The sequence below is a fragment of the Arctopsyche grandis genome, chromosome 3 (assembly GCF_051622035.1).
Source record: "Arctopsyche grandis isolate Sample6627 chromosome 3, ASM5162203v2, whole genome shotgun sequence".
NCBI classification, from domain to species: domain Eukaryota; kingdom Metazoa; phylum Arthropoda; class Insecta; order Trichoptera; family Hydropsychidae; genus Arctopsyche; species Arctopsyche grandis.
The window spans coordinates 16,210,409-16,224,945 of NC_135357.1; positions in this window are offsets into that span (position 1 = coordinate 16,210,409).

The following is a 14,537-nucleotide window of genomic DNA, read 5'->3' on the forward strand; positions in this document are numbered from 1 at the left end:
CCATCTCAATTTTGTACACTTCGCGGTACTGGCGAATTTTTATGTAAAGGCTCTCCATCGACAACAAAACATTTGATAATTTACTCGTGTCTTCAAGCATTTATGGAATTTTCAATAAGAATATTCTCATTTGAGTCTGTCAAACACCACTCTGAACTATATTTTTGTTAAAATAACACATATTTGCACAGAACCACTACTGGAGCACAAATATGGCAAGGGACTCAGCTCACGAAATGATTCCCTCAAAACAAATCTTTGCGGAGTGCACGGAAATAAATAACGAGGCCTTGGAATGTGTATTCTCGATTGATTGTCCGACAAATCATTCATAAGATTAAGTTTGAAGACAAACAAGACGTTTTAAAGAAACGTAAGCTACGAATTTCCGCTAGCACAAAAATGAAAAATTATACTCATCAATTCAAGACAAGCTTAGCACCAAGTGATCAGTGGGTTCGATCCGCCAATACTGCTGGTTAGATTTGGGGTTATTTGTGACTCCAAATCAATCGTTTCTTATCAGAGTTTGCCAATTTTATCTGATCATTATTGAAACGGTTCCTCAAAATTGGCAAAAAATCATCTTTCCTGTTGTCACAAATCTTCTGTATTTATTGTGTGTAATTTGTAAAAATTATGTACAAAATCTAAATTCATAGATGTCTCAATAGATTAATTCTGTAATTAAGTAATTAATTAATTGTTATTTCGTGTTCTTCAATTTCTGGAAATACAGTGATTTATGTAATAATAAAATGATGCATTGTTTGTAATTTATGGTCCAGGAAGGCGCATTGGGGCCTTCCTGGAATATTATCTATGTATGTAACAATAAAATAATAAAATAAAATATGTACTTAAATGAACACGTCTGTAATTGCATATTTCATTATTTCCGAAATCTCTGAGAAACATTGTTTAGTCCACAAGATTACCATTTGTATGTAATACAATAGCGTTAGTGAACCACCGCACTAACTAATTGAAAAAAACTTACAAATACAGAAAAGCTTATTATAAAATAGCCTAGTTTGCTACTTTCGGTACGATACATCGAGGACACAGTACCAACACATATGCACATACAGAGAATGCATTAGCTATGCAATATTGTGCAATGGGGGACTGGACGGGACTAATGCCCGCAATAGACTAGAGCCACGTAATCCCTCAACACCTGAGCCGCGAGATTATAGCGCCGACATATTACATATACCGTAACCGAGAAAACCCTCCGGCGATTTACAGCTAAAATTTTAATCACACTTATTTATAATGCAACCAAGATGCATATACCAACAGAAGATTTATGAATATTTCATGTATAAATAACAGTGCTCTTTTTTAATCATTTTAATAATGAACATCTAGATGATCAAGCATCGCCTTGTAAAATACGCCGAGATTATACCGAGAAATTGGGTCATTCATTTTTAATCTTTAACATTCATCCGAGTTTTAGGTTAGATAAGTGCAATAGATTCCTTTTATATTGTTTTGCTAATGGATCGCTTAAAAATTAAATTTTGATTAATCTTGTCTGCGAAAGCTGATAAGTCCATAAAATACGTATAGGATGTGTTTATATTTACGCTAGACAACGTTACTGTTTGAATCTAGCAAATTAATATTTCACATGAGTTTTCATAAAGTCATAACCAATTCAAATAGCTTTTTTTTGGTCTTAAATAGGTAGTATAATGTAATTTCATCAAAATCATTGAGCTCGTTTTCAAGATAAAATTTACAAATATACAAGTTTTTTTTAATAAAATATAATACAATATATGTACATACAAAGTATAATTTACATACATATATTACGGCAGTGGTGTAAATCTTCGTTACGACTGCGAATAATTCCCAAAGAAAAAAACCGCTGTTGGGTATTCTAGTGTAATGCACCCCTATATATGTATGTATTATACGTTGCGCATTTTTACGATGTGGTGTGCATATGCATTAACAACATACGCTCTTTTCGGTGCTTGACGGTCGTAAAAGGCTTCTTGGATTTGTGCCGTTGAAGCTCTATGCTTGTAAAAAATCTCTGTGTTCCTTTGGGAAAGTTTCTACTGAAAACTATTGATTTACTGCGAATACTAAAATTTATTTAAAAAAAAATCTTTGTCGTTTGAACTATAGAGACGTTTTTCTTTCAAAATATAAATAATGGGTCTCAGGTTGGTATTCATTCTAGCGAAGGGTATTTATTCTAGAGACGCCCGCGAGCCAAATGTTCAAATTTGTTGAGATATAAGCTCGGTATCGAGCTCTCTGTCACGGTATGGGATTCCCAGTAAGCCCGTGACCAGAACTACAGCAGATAGGATACACAGCGAATGGCCGATGGAGATCTCATTTTGCTACACAAATATGAAAAATATGATCAAGGACATACACACAGGCTTATAGTTTGTGTAAAAGAAAACATTCAAGAATATCCTGTAATTTTATTTAAAATTTTTAATGAAATCTTAGTCGGAAAAATTATGAACTTCCACATAACTTTTTCTATAACCGAGAAAAAATTAAATTCATAGCATATTTTTCCTACAAAATAACATTATATCCATTCTACTATACATGCTGCTACAGATATGTGCAATATTGATATAATTTCATCCCCCAAATTTTATACATACATATATATACATATATAAGCCGTTATATTTGAAAGTCCAACTTTCAGCTCCAAAAACACTATTTCTGTTTGACTTAATTCACAAATTGTTATCACTTCTTTTAATTCGACATTTCCAGTATCTTGGAAAAGTGGAATAAACGTATTTTTAAATATTGTTAAACAAAAAATAATAATATTTAATGTTTCACGAAATATTTCTCAAAATGAAGAAAAGTGGAGGTTTGCCACTTTCAAATATAACGGCTCATATGTATGTACATACATACATACTTACATAATTAGGTTCAGTGAAATTACGATTTACTATATTTCCACCGTGTCCTGTTGAATGACTGATGTCTAAACTGTAGTAGTTTTATTTATTTGTGTACAGACTCCAGGGATGTTCAACTCGAGAGCACCCCGGAAGTCGTTTTTCTGAGATAGCTAGTGGTAAGCTTGGGCGGGGCTGGTTTCCTCAAGGTGCCTTCCTTCGTCGTCGGTGGTCTGGTCTCTGCTGATGTCGGCTGCTCTGCTATGTCCCTTTCTCCTTCGTAATGTGCGTGGGATGCGTGATGTGGAAAAAGGGAGGAAATTGTATAATAATAAAAACAGGTTGTAATTCTGTTTGTATGGTGACTGTATTTTATATATGTATAAATACAGAGAATAAGCAGGGGGGGGGGGGAGTCCGTCGTGATATTAGCGCGCACGTGTTCGAGAGGTTATGATAACTTCACTCCTCACGTGACTACGTGATCTGACTTCGACGAAGAAAGACCAGGATTTCCTCACTTCTCACCGGACGTATACTGAAGCTGTACTTCCAGTATCGTCTGCCGATCCAGGCTGAGCTGATCGGGACTCGGTGGTGGGAACAAACTCGGTAGCGAACAGAGATGTTCACTCGACCGAAGCGGAAAACGAATAGGAGGCGGGGACGCGCGCTCGGCGCCGATCTCCCTCCAAAACGGCTCCTTTGGTCGTAACGCCACGAAAGCTGACCATGAAGACTTGGTCGGAACATACTCCCCCCGTTGGAAGTCAGAGGATCGAATTCCAAAACAAACAAGAATTAATGGTGCACAAGCGACTAATGAAATACACAAAAACCAAGCAAATAAGCAAAAAAATAACAACAAAATAAAAAACAACACAACAAAATAACCCAGTCAGCAAACAAAATAACATTAGTCCACCGTCAGTTTCCCATCCTACATAAGCAGCTGACTAAGCCGGCAAGAAACAAACAAAAAATAGACAAACAAACAACCAAAAACACCAACAAATAACCAACACCAATGCTAGGTAACAATATTGTTCAACCGTTATATGTCCCAATCTAACCTGATAGCTCCATTACAAAGCACCAATCAAACCAACAAGAGAAGCATAAAAGAAAAGCAACTCAAAAACTTAAGTTAAAACACATAAACTGAATCCACAACACAGATACAAACAACGCGCCAACTTTAATGTGGGACGTTATGAACGTTCGCCACACCGTTGCACAAATTCACTGAGTGCTGCTCGACTGGCAGTCGAGCTACTCGCCGGACTGCTCGCTTGGTGTTGCTGATGGATGAGTAGTAGGACCTACTCCTGTGCCCCTGTCTGCCTGGGGCCGCTGCTGCATGTGCTGGTGTGGTAGCACCCTCGCTCCGGGTTGATCGACCAGATCCTCCTGCTGTTGCGCAACTAGTGGTGCGCCAACTAGGAACTGGCCAGGAGTTATGGGAGCTGGGTTGGGAAGGTCGAAAGATGTAAGGGTTAAAGGGCGCGGGTACATTGCGCTTCGGCAAGCGGAATCTTCGTTCCGCGTAAATACGCGATTCGTCCAGGGGACGCGTAACTGTCTTGACTGGACGTCTCGCGCCAAAACAAGATAACGGATCACGACCCGTTGTGTGATGGCAATTCCGAGAATCGCTTGAAACTGTGGGCGCTTCTAGAGAGCCGCCCAATATCCAGCCGAAAGCTGTATTCATCATCGCGATGCGTCCTCCTCTGTCACCGCGTGACTTGGAGGGAACTAAAATGGTACGTTTGCCATTGCGTAACATCGCATGATAGGCGTCGCTGCCTATCACCATATCCACTGTACCGGGAATATCAAATGACGGATCGGCAAGGGGGAGATGAAGCGGCAAATGGCTCCGAATCTCGGACACGTTGCGCGATGGAAGTTGATTCGCGATCTCGGGCATGATTGCGCAATCGAGATCAACACTGGAGCCCTGATTGGGGATGCGCGGTAGAATTCGAATTACCGCGCCACTAGTAATGGACGTCCTATTTGAACCTATTCCTACCAGGTTGACGTCCATCCTTTTCGACTTTAAGGCGAGTCGCCTTCTTAAGTCTTCAGAGATGAGGTTGAGTTCGGAGCCGTTATCTAACAATGCTCGAACCTTGTGCGAACGTCCATCTCCGCCACGAACTTGTACTTCCACAGGGGATAACAGGACAGTTCGGGCGTGAGAAGGCGATACGCGTCTCACCGAGTGTAAAACCAACGATGATTTTACGGGTTTGGCGTTCTCTGATTTCTTGGGGCTCCGATAATGTTTGGCCTTATTTGAAGGCGAAGTTTGGTATGGAGTTGAGTCATGTAACATGGTGTGATGGGCATGACCGCATTTGAAGCATCTCTGCTTTGTTTGGCACGCGTGAACTATGTGCCCTGGCCTCAAGCAGTTGAGACATAGTCGACGTTTTATGGCGTTCGACCTACGCTCATCACCGCTCATTTGGCGGAATGATGGACAGGCTAGCAGAGAATGACTTCCGCTGCAACTGATGCAGGAGGGGCGTTCCCTCCTCACATGCAGAACTGCTGCCTTCGGATTCGTAATGGTTCTTGGTCGAGGATTCGACTCGCCTTTTAAGACGAAGTCGGCATTTTCCATCGATTGGCACTGGCACGTTAGAAAATGCATTATTTTGCTAAACGTGCAGTCTTCATACTTGGGAGTCTGAAGCTCCCATTGCTGAAGTGTACTCCGGTCGAGTTTTCTGGTGATAAACATCACCAGAATCTCGTTCCAGGTCTCGACCCGGACGCCCAAGTTAACGAGCGCACGTACATGCATGTTGGCATCATCTATGAGACGACGCAGACTGACGTGATTGTTGCTCACGACTGGCTCGGCTTCAAGCAATGCCTGAAGGTGATACTGAACAACAATTTTTTTGTTGTTATAGCGTTGATCCAAAATGGACCACGCGCTCGTAAATGAATCTGAAGCTAATTCCAAGCCGTCAACTAAACGTTGGGGCTCTCCTTTTAGGCTTCCTAGTAAGTATTGGAACCGGGCGATTTGCGAACTCTCGCCGGCCATAGCGGCCAAGAAGCGTTGTGAAAAAAGCGGCCAATTTTGGACGTTGCCTTCGAAGGTGGGCAACTCCAAACGGGACAATTTTATTGCCGAATTTGATTGCGGTACAGGTGACATTGTGAGGTTAGCGCTATCTAACGGTGAAGCGCTCAATTGCGGCTCACGCAAATTGATTGCTTCGGTGCATCGCACGAAGGCGGCCATATGCTCCCTATCAAATAGGTCCACGACGGATTCGGAGGCCTGCGCCTCTTCTTGGTCCAGCTCGTTTATCTGAGCTTGGATCGCTTCGAATTCAGACAGTAATGGTCTGATTGTTTCGAGCCTGATTCTGAGCTCGAAGATGCTCAGATCGTCCCCCAATTGATTCGCGTTTCTCGTTAACCGAGCGCGAATTCTTTTCCGCGTATTTTTAAGCGTACTCAAAGACGCCATTATTGAAATGCGACGAAATCAAACAAAGGAAAAAATGGACGCGGGAAAAAACAAAATGGAAGTTGACGACCAAAAAAAAATAGCAACAACAACAGAAAAATGCTAATTACGACCAACCTGGATTCGAACGTTGGAAGACCAGCTCTGAAGACATACGGAATCGAAGGACCAAAATGTACAGACTCCAGGGATGTTCAACTCGAGAGCACCCCGGAAGTCGTTTTTCTGAGATAGCTAGTGGTAAGCTTGGGCGGGGCTGGTTTCCTCAAGGTGCCTTCCTTCGTCGTCGGTGGTCTGGTCTCTGCTGATGTCGGCTGCTCTGCTATGTCCCTTTCTCCTTCGTAATGTGCGTGGGATGCGTGATGTGGAAAAAGGGAGGAAATTGTATAATAATAAAAACAGGTTGTAATTCTGTTTGTATGGTGACTGTATTTTATATATGTATAAATACAGAGAATAAGCAGGGGGGGGGGGGAGTCCGTCGTGATATTAGCGCGCACGTGTTCGAGAGGTTATGATAACTTCACTCCTCACGTGACTACGTGATCTGACTTCGACGAAGAAAGACCAGGATTTCCTCACTTCTCACCGGACGTATACTGAAGCTGTACTTCCAGTATCGTCTGCCGATCCAGGCTGAGCTGATCGGGACTCGGTGGTGGGAACAAACTCGGTAGCGAACAGAGATGTTCACTCGACCGAAGCGGAAAACGAATAGGAGGCGGGGACGCGCGCTCGGCGCCGATCTCCCTCCAAAACGGCTCCTTTGGTCGTAACGCCACGAAAGCTGACCATGAAGACTTGGTCGGAACAATTTGTTTATTTAAACGGCAAAAAATAGCCATTTTACACAATGAAAAGAGAAAATAAATTTATAATACAAAAAAAGTTTAAAATAAAAACTTATAAAAATTTTAAGAAAAAGAAAAACAAACTACAAAATGTTAAAAAAATATTCGGGAAACTCAAATTTTAACTTAATGTATGTACATCAGCTGACATTAAATAAATCTATATATCTAAAATATATTCAGCTCATTACCGAGTCTGTGCATTCTTGACATGGCTGAGTTCGATCAATTAGTGGTAAACCTAATATAAATAAACCTATGTAAATATGAAAAAAAAGGTTAAATCTAATTGATCTTCCCGTAAATGGAATCTGATTTAACTTACCAATTCAGAGCAGTCGATATCTTTTTACCTTTTTTAAAATATATTTGTTTATAAAAGATAATGTTGTTGACATGATAATTATTTTATATACCTACATTAAAAAAATTAAATTCAACAAATTTTATGAACTTTTTTTGGACAGATTCTATTAAATTAATATATTTAGTGAATATGGTGACCAAATGGTAGAATTGTATTCTAATTTATTTCTTACCATAATATTATACATATAATATTTTTGATGTATTTATGTTTTTAAAGTGGGTAGAGTTTCTTATTAGAAAACCCAGTAATTTGTTGGTAATTTTTTGTAGTATAATTTATATGAGAATTTAACATTCATTTTTCATCAAAAAAAACTCCCAGATCTTCGATTTGCGATTATTTCGTTAAAATCGGTTATTTTGACATAAACATACATATATAGAACTCACTGAGTCTTATGGCACATGTTTATATTCAATTTTTAGACTGAGATATATTTTTTTAAATATATATGTACATATATTTAAATCCAATTATGTAACCGACGATTATGTAACTAATTGATTATAGTTAACTGACTGCAAAATTATAAAATTAATGTAGTTTCGGAAACATCGTCTTACGATTAATTAGAGAAAATGTACTACAAGCGAATAATAGTCGAATAAAAGGTGAAGATGTTTTTGCGATCGAATGTTTGTGAATGCTTGTGAACGAAAATTCGCTTTTGGAGACGATGAAGTTTTCATATTAGACTATAGAGAGGACAAAAACAAAACAAGGATACAACAACGCCAAAGACGACTTTTCGCAATAGTGTCGAATAGCCTTGTTCCACAGTCATTTTTCTCTATTTTTGCCATCAAACTGAAGACGAAACGTCAATACAATCGACTGGAAATCGTTTCACTTGCAAATTACCCGAGGAAATTTCACTACTATTCGCGCAAATTCAATTTCCTCTCGCCTTTGCTACACAATGAAAAATTGACTGAATAAAACGAGCGCTATATGTTTAAACGAGTACGCTTATGATTAATTTTCTCCATAAAAAAAAGTCAAAGAACTTGCTTTCATCAAAATTGATAGCCCGCTCGATAGCCAATATTTATTTCAAGGAGGTTTAAAATTAAATTGAACAGCTACTTAGGTATTTATCGGATTAACTTTGTAATCTTCTTAAAAGGGTTTTCTTCAAAGTGATTCGTCACAAGGCTAATTATTTTTCATATATTTTAATATTTTACAGAAAATACATTTTCAGATCTACATATGTACATACATATGTGTACGGCTGTATTGTATATTAAGTCATATTACACATATGAATTTCAAGCGTTTCTAAATTGAGATATAGGAATCTTTTGTGCTAAATTATAAAGCAGTAAATGTTGAATAATTTTTAATGGGACGCTTTAGCGCGAGACTGGTATTAATCCCGCGCGAACAAGACGCAACATTAAACCCGCTTTTCAGACCATAAAGTCAGCCCGTAACGGCTCATTTTAAAATATCTTTTTACCAGAGTAGTCATAATTTCGAAAAATTATGACGAAATAGTATTAGGCCACTTATTTTTAACTCCGGTGACCGTCGAAAGGTCGCGTTGAAAATCTTTACGATTCACAGTCATAATTACTTACATATACTTATATTCTTATACTTATATTCCAAACAGTAAGTTTTCATTACGAAATTTAATTTATACACATATAAGCTCGCATACCGCAAGGCTTGTTATAGTGGGTTGGTTTTGCCCGTATTACTTCGAACATATGTGTCGGCCGGAGGAGGACTTAGCTCGGGGGAGGATTTAAGCCCTGGACCCGGGATCGAGTGGGAGGTCCTAACACTAGTGCAGTTCGCAAGATGTCCCCGGGACAGACATAATGACATAACGACCCCATTAACGACATGATGGCTGTGGTCATGGGTCTCTCATACTCACTCCTCAAACACATGCATACAGAAGAGCAATTTCGCCAGAGATATTATCCCTCACAATAAAGTAAATACTTTTTTCTATATCGGTACATGCGAAGCCCAGCTGTCTGTTGAAACATATGTAGATACGCCTTATCTACGTTTTATCAAACTAAAATATCACCAAACAAAGAAATGTCTGGCCCATTGGCCGCTATCACCGATGGGTTGTCTTGTAAATGCGGCCGAATCGAGGGACTCTCTGTTGCCATGTGGAAACAATATCAAAAGTGTGCACCAAACGATACTGTATAGCAGCGATTCCCAACCTTTTTTAACTCATGTACCACTTGGTAGTACATAACGCTAAATTGTACCACCATATAAAAATGATTGTATTTCATGAAATTTGTTTTTGCAAGTGTATGTAATTAATATATATATATATATATATATATATATATATATATATATATATATATATATATATATATATATATATATATATATATATATATATATATATATATATATATATATATATATATATATATATATATATATATATATATATATATATATAATATTTGCATGGTAAGGAATGTGAAGACACGCAATGTGTAGATCTGTTTTGATAAGAAATTTTGTGGAAAAAAAGTTATTTACGGAATTACAATTATAATATGCTCAAAGTTTAATATATTTATCTACTATTTTGTCATCCTTCTATTATTGATAAATGCTTTTAATAAAAAACATTTATCGCTAATAAGCCGACAGAAAGATAATATGACAGAAAGCTGTTCATATTCTTCACTAAAACTTAAGCTAAAAATTAATAACCTTATTTATTTCGAATACAGTTTTTAAATGCTATAATTTGAAAGTTCAATCAAGTTCTCCTTTTCCTTGGTAGCTTTCCGAAAATGTCCATTATCAAAGGGGTTTGGAATCCAATTTTTTGCTTCTTAAGGTTTGGGGAAGCACTGCGTAAAAGACGATTTCATCCCTATTAAATGTTCAATTATTTTTTCACGTTTATACCGAGACATACTATTCTTGTTTTCAGATAAGAAATGATGTAAAGTTTCAAATACTTCAGTTTGATCATTTTAGATACATAGATTCCAAAATCTAATCTTCTAATCATACTTTCAATTTTATCTGCAACATTAAAGATCATTATTGAGTTGTTCTCAAGTGTCAAATTCAAGTTATTTATTTATAGGAGCGCTAACGCGGTTAATTTATAAATGCACCCCAAAATCCATGCCGGATCTCAGGAAAACCTATCGATTGCCAGATTTCCGACCATCAACTATGCATATTAACGTCGACGATGACTAATTAAGATAATGTTTATTAATTATATAAAAAATATTTCTATTTTTATGATTGTCAATCATTCATTCCTGCATGTCCTGATTACTGATTTTTTTTCGCGTATCAACCGCGTACAACCAAGTAGTACGCATTCCACAGGTTGGGAGCCGCTGCTGTATAGCATACATAAAGTACAGTTATTTTAATTATTCCGATTAAAAAATGCATGTGAATATATCTACATATAATAGCATTGTATATACGTATCGTCATCGGTATAGTGGCGTGACGATTTATTGAATGCCTTTTGTTTAATAATATATAGAGATTAATTGTATCGTGTCAACAATGACTTCATTATTCTTTGAAAACAAAAAGAAAATAATATGTTTTTCAATTGATTGAATGGGAGTTCAATGCGATCCGTTGATCCGCCGCCGAATCGAGTAAGGGTTATCTTTTTTCGGGTTGATAAAACGTCTGGAATTACGCGTTTAGTTTTGTATCTGCCACTCCGACAGATTGATACGGGGAATTTTGTACGACATTATGTATAATAATCTAATTCTAAATGTATTATATATGTATATATATATATATATATATATATATATATATATATATATATATATATATATATATATATATATGTATATATAAATTTATATATATACATATATAAATATATATGTAAATATAACGGCGTGTTTATACTTTCTTCGGTTAGGTGGTTGCTGTCGCAACAGAGTAGCAACATGTCGAGATAACGAGTCGAAGCTAAAAATATATTTATCGTTCGCGTATATGTATATTGGATCGTCAAAGAAGACAACTCGTTATCTGCGACAGGGTTGTCACACGATTCACATCAATCTGATGTCAATTCTTTACAACTGACACGAAGGACATATTTCTCATATTTAGTGAAATGCACAAATCCTCGCTATTCAGTATATTTTTCATTAAATTTGTGTAGTTGTAAAATTAAATATATGTGTAGTCAGTATGTTATATCATCCGTTGCCTGCCTCGACTGTATTATTATCACCTAATTATCAAAATAATACTAAAAACTAAAGCAGCCTATGTGCGTATTTACCTTTCACCATCAATTTTATGTACATATATGTACATACATATGTTACAGTCCAAGTGTTGACTCTGGTTCGTTTATGAACATACTAGTAGAACAAACTTTTAGCTGTCAAAACGCTATGTTCTATTAATTCTATGGAAGCCGCATTGAAACGTTACGATTGTTCCCGTTTCCTCTAATTTTAAATATATTGAAACCCAGGGTACTCATACTAAAATAAATAAAATGGAGGATGGGACAGGCGATTGAAAGTACTTAAACTTATACCTAATGGTTTGTGTATGAACAAACTAGTTCATTTGTCATTTTTTTTTCTTTTGCGTTTAGCATAACATGCTAGATTGGTTAGTGTATGGACAGAAAAATATATTTATGAATGAATCAAATATACAATTGGACTGTAACATATTCATAAAAGTGATTGAAATTACTAACCACTAAAAACTGATAATTTATTTAGTACTATTTATATAATTCAGAACGGGTTGTCGCTTCATAAATGTTTGCTCGTCGGAATGTATGTATGTATGTATGTTTACATATGTATATGTAATTACAGGCAGAACTCATTTCTGTGGCGAGCAAATAAAACCTTTAATCAATTATCGAGCGACCATAAACTTGATAGTTTTGATAATACGCATGAGCAAGCAAGGCAATAGTAAAAAAAAATTTGAATAATCTTACTAATTGTGAAATTAATTACTTACATTTAATAATTTATGTTCTCTGTTTTTCTTATGTTAATTTACAAATTTTCTGTGTGACTACGAGTATGTTTACCCTTCACTTTATTTCTACCAGCGGAAACCTATAATTGGTCTTTTGAAATGTAATATATTATTTGCCTGTTTTGATTTGAGACTGTTGGTTTTCCTTTTAAAATAAAATACAATTTCGCTCATTTTCTTTATTCAATGCTATTTTATATATCGTACATCCTTTTTCAAAACTAACAAACTAAAAAACTAACAAACGCATAATCATAAAACATCTTTTTATTCGAATTTTTACTAACCTCTTTTACGTTTCATTTATGTTCAAAGATGGAGAATAAAGAAATAAACTTTTTTGCTGTAAATTATAGTATGAGGTTACATGATATTTAATTAAAAGACAACAATGCAATAATGAAATTAACATTTTCCCACACCCCACTACGATCTAAGTCCAAAAATAAATATACTACCCCACCCTGCAATGTGAGACTCCATACAACGCCAAAACTAATATTAAATTAATTATAAAAATTTGGAGTTGTTTAAAAATATGTTGATAATTAGTTGCATTGTTTTGATACAAAGATGATTATTTCACCAAATCTACAAAATTATTCATGGCAGCGATTTAAATATTAAAATAAATCAGAGGGTCTAAATATAATAATAATTAATTTTTAAACGGATATAGGTATTTCAAATTTATTTTTAATAATGCACTAAATGATGTTTTCTATAAATATAAATATTACGTAACGATAATAAAATTGAACAATTTAGCGGGGACTCAAACCAATTACCTGATTTTTTTTTCGACAAATATCTATTTTATTCAAATTATTAAAGATTCTACATATTATTAACTATTATTATTAACATTAATATAAATTTTATTCTAATAATTCACCCGATAATATTTCAATTTGTATCGAAAATGCTTTCATAACCATGTTTAATTACGCTGAGCAACAATAAAATCACGTTTTTGAGTTAGACTAACCAATCTTTACTAAATATGACCCACTGAATTCGAATATTATAATGATTTTTGTTGGTTGGTGATCGCTTACGAGATATGAGCGTTTAAAAAAATGTGCTATTTTTACAGTTTTTTTGGTCTTTAACTCAAAATCTAGTATTGCTGTGCTCAACGTGTGTATTGGAATCAATAGTCAGATGTTTTTCCTATTGTTTGTGATATTTCATTGCTTTGAATGCTATCGAATTTTGTTGTGACCTATTTATATTCCTCAAATACATAGACAAAGTCATGGGTTGGTCACATCCGAAATTTTTTTTGTAGTAACACTATATATTATGTAGAAACAAAATATGACATACGATATAAAAAAAAACAGGGAAAAAATTTTCGCCCCTAGTGGGTCTCGAACCCGTGCGCCTCATACTGATCATACTCAAACGCATTAAGAGCTCAAACGCAAACGCTTTGTCCATACAAACGTATTACACTTCTCCCTTCCTGAATTATGGCACTAGAGAACTTATTTTTTAATATGCTATGGATATCCATCATAGGCATATTTCTGTGCTTTTATTTTTTTTATTAGTTATTTTATATTATCTATAAAATCGAGTGCTTATTTAACGGTTGATTTTTAAAAAAGTACGAGTACAAAAACATAGAAAATATCTTTTTCATACCGATGATGACATTTTTTTTTAATTGGTCCAGTTTTGGAGGAGAAAACTGGAGAATACGAAACCTCGATTTTGTCGATTTAAAATAGGTATTATTTGGTCGAAGCGCAACTGTCGCATTCACTCAATATATATGTATATCGAAGAAAGGAACGGCAACAAAAATTAAGGTTTCGGGTATAAAGCCCTCTTAAGGTGCAGACTCACAGAATCATATAGCACGGCAAGCTTAGGTAGACTCCAACTAAGAATGG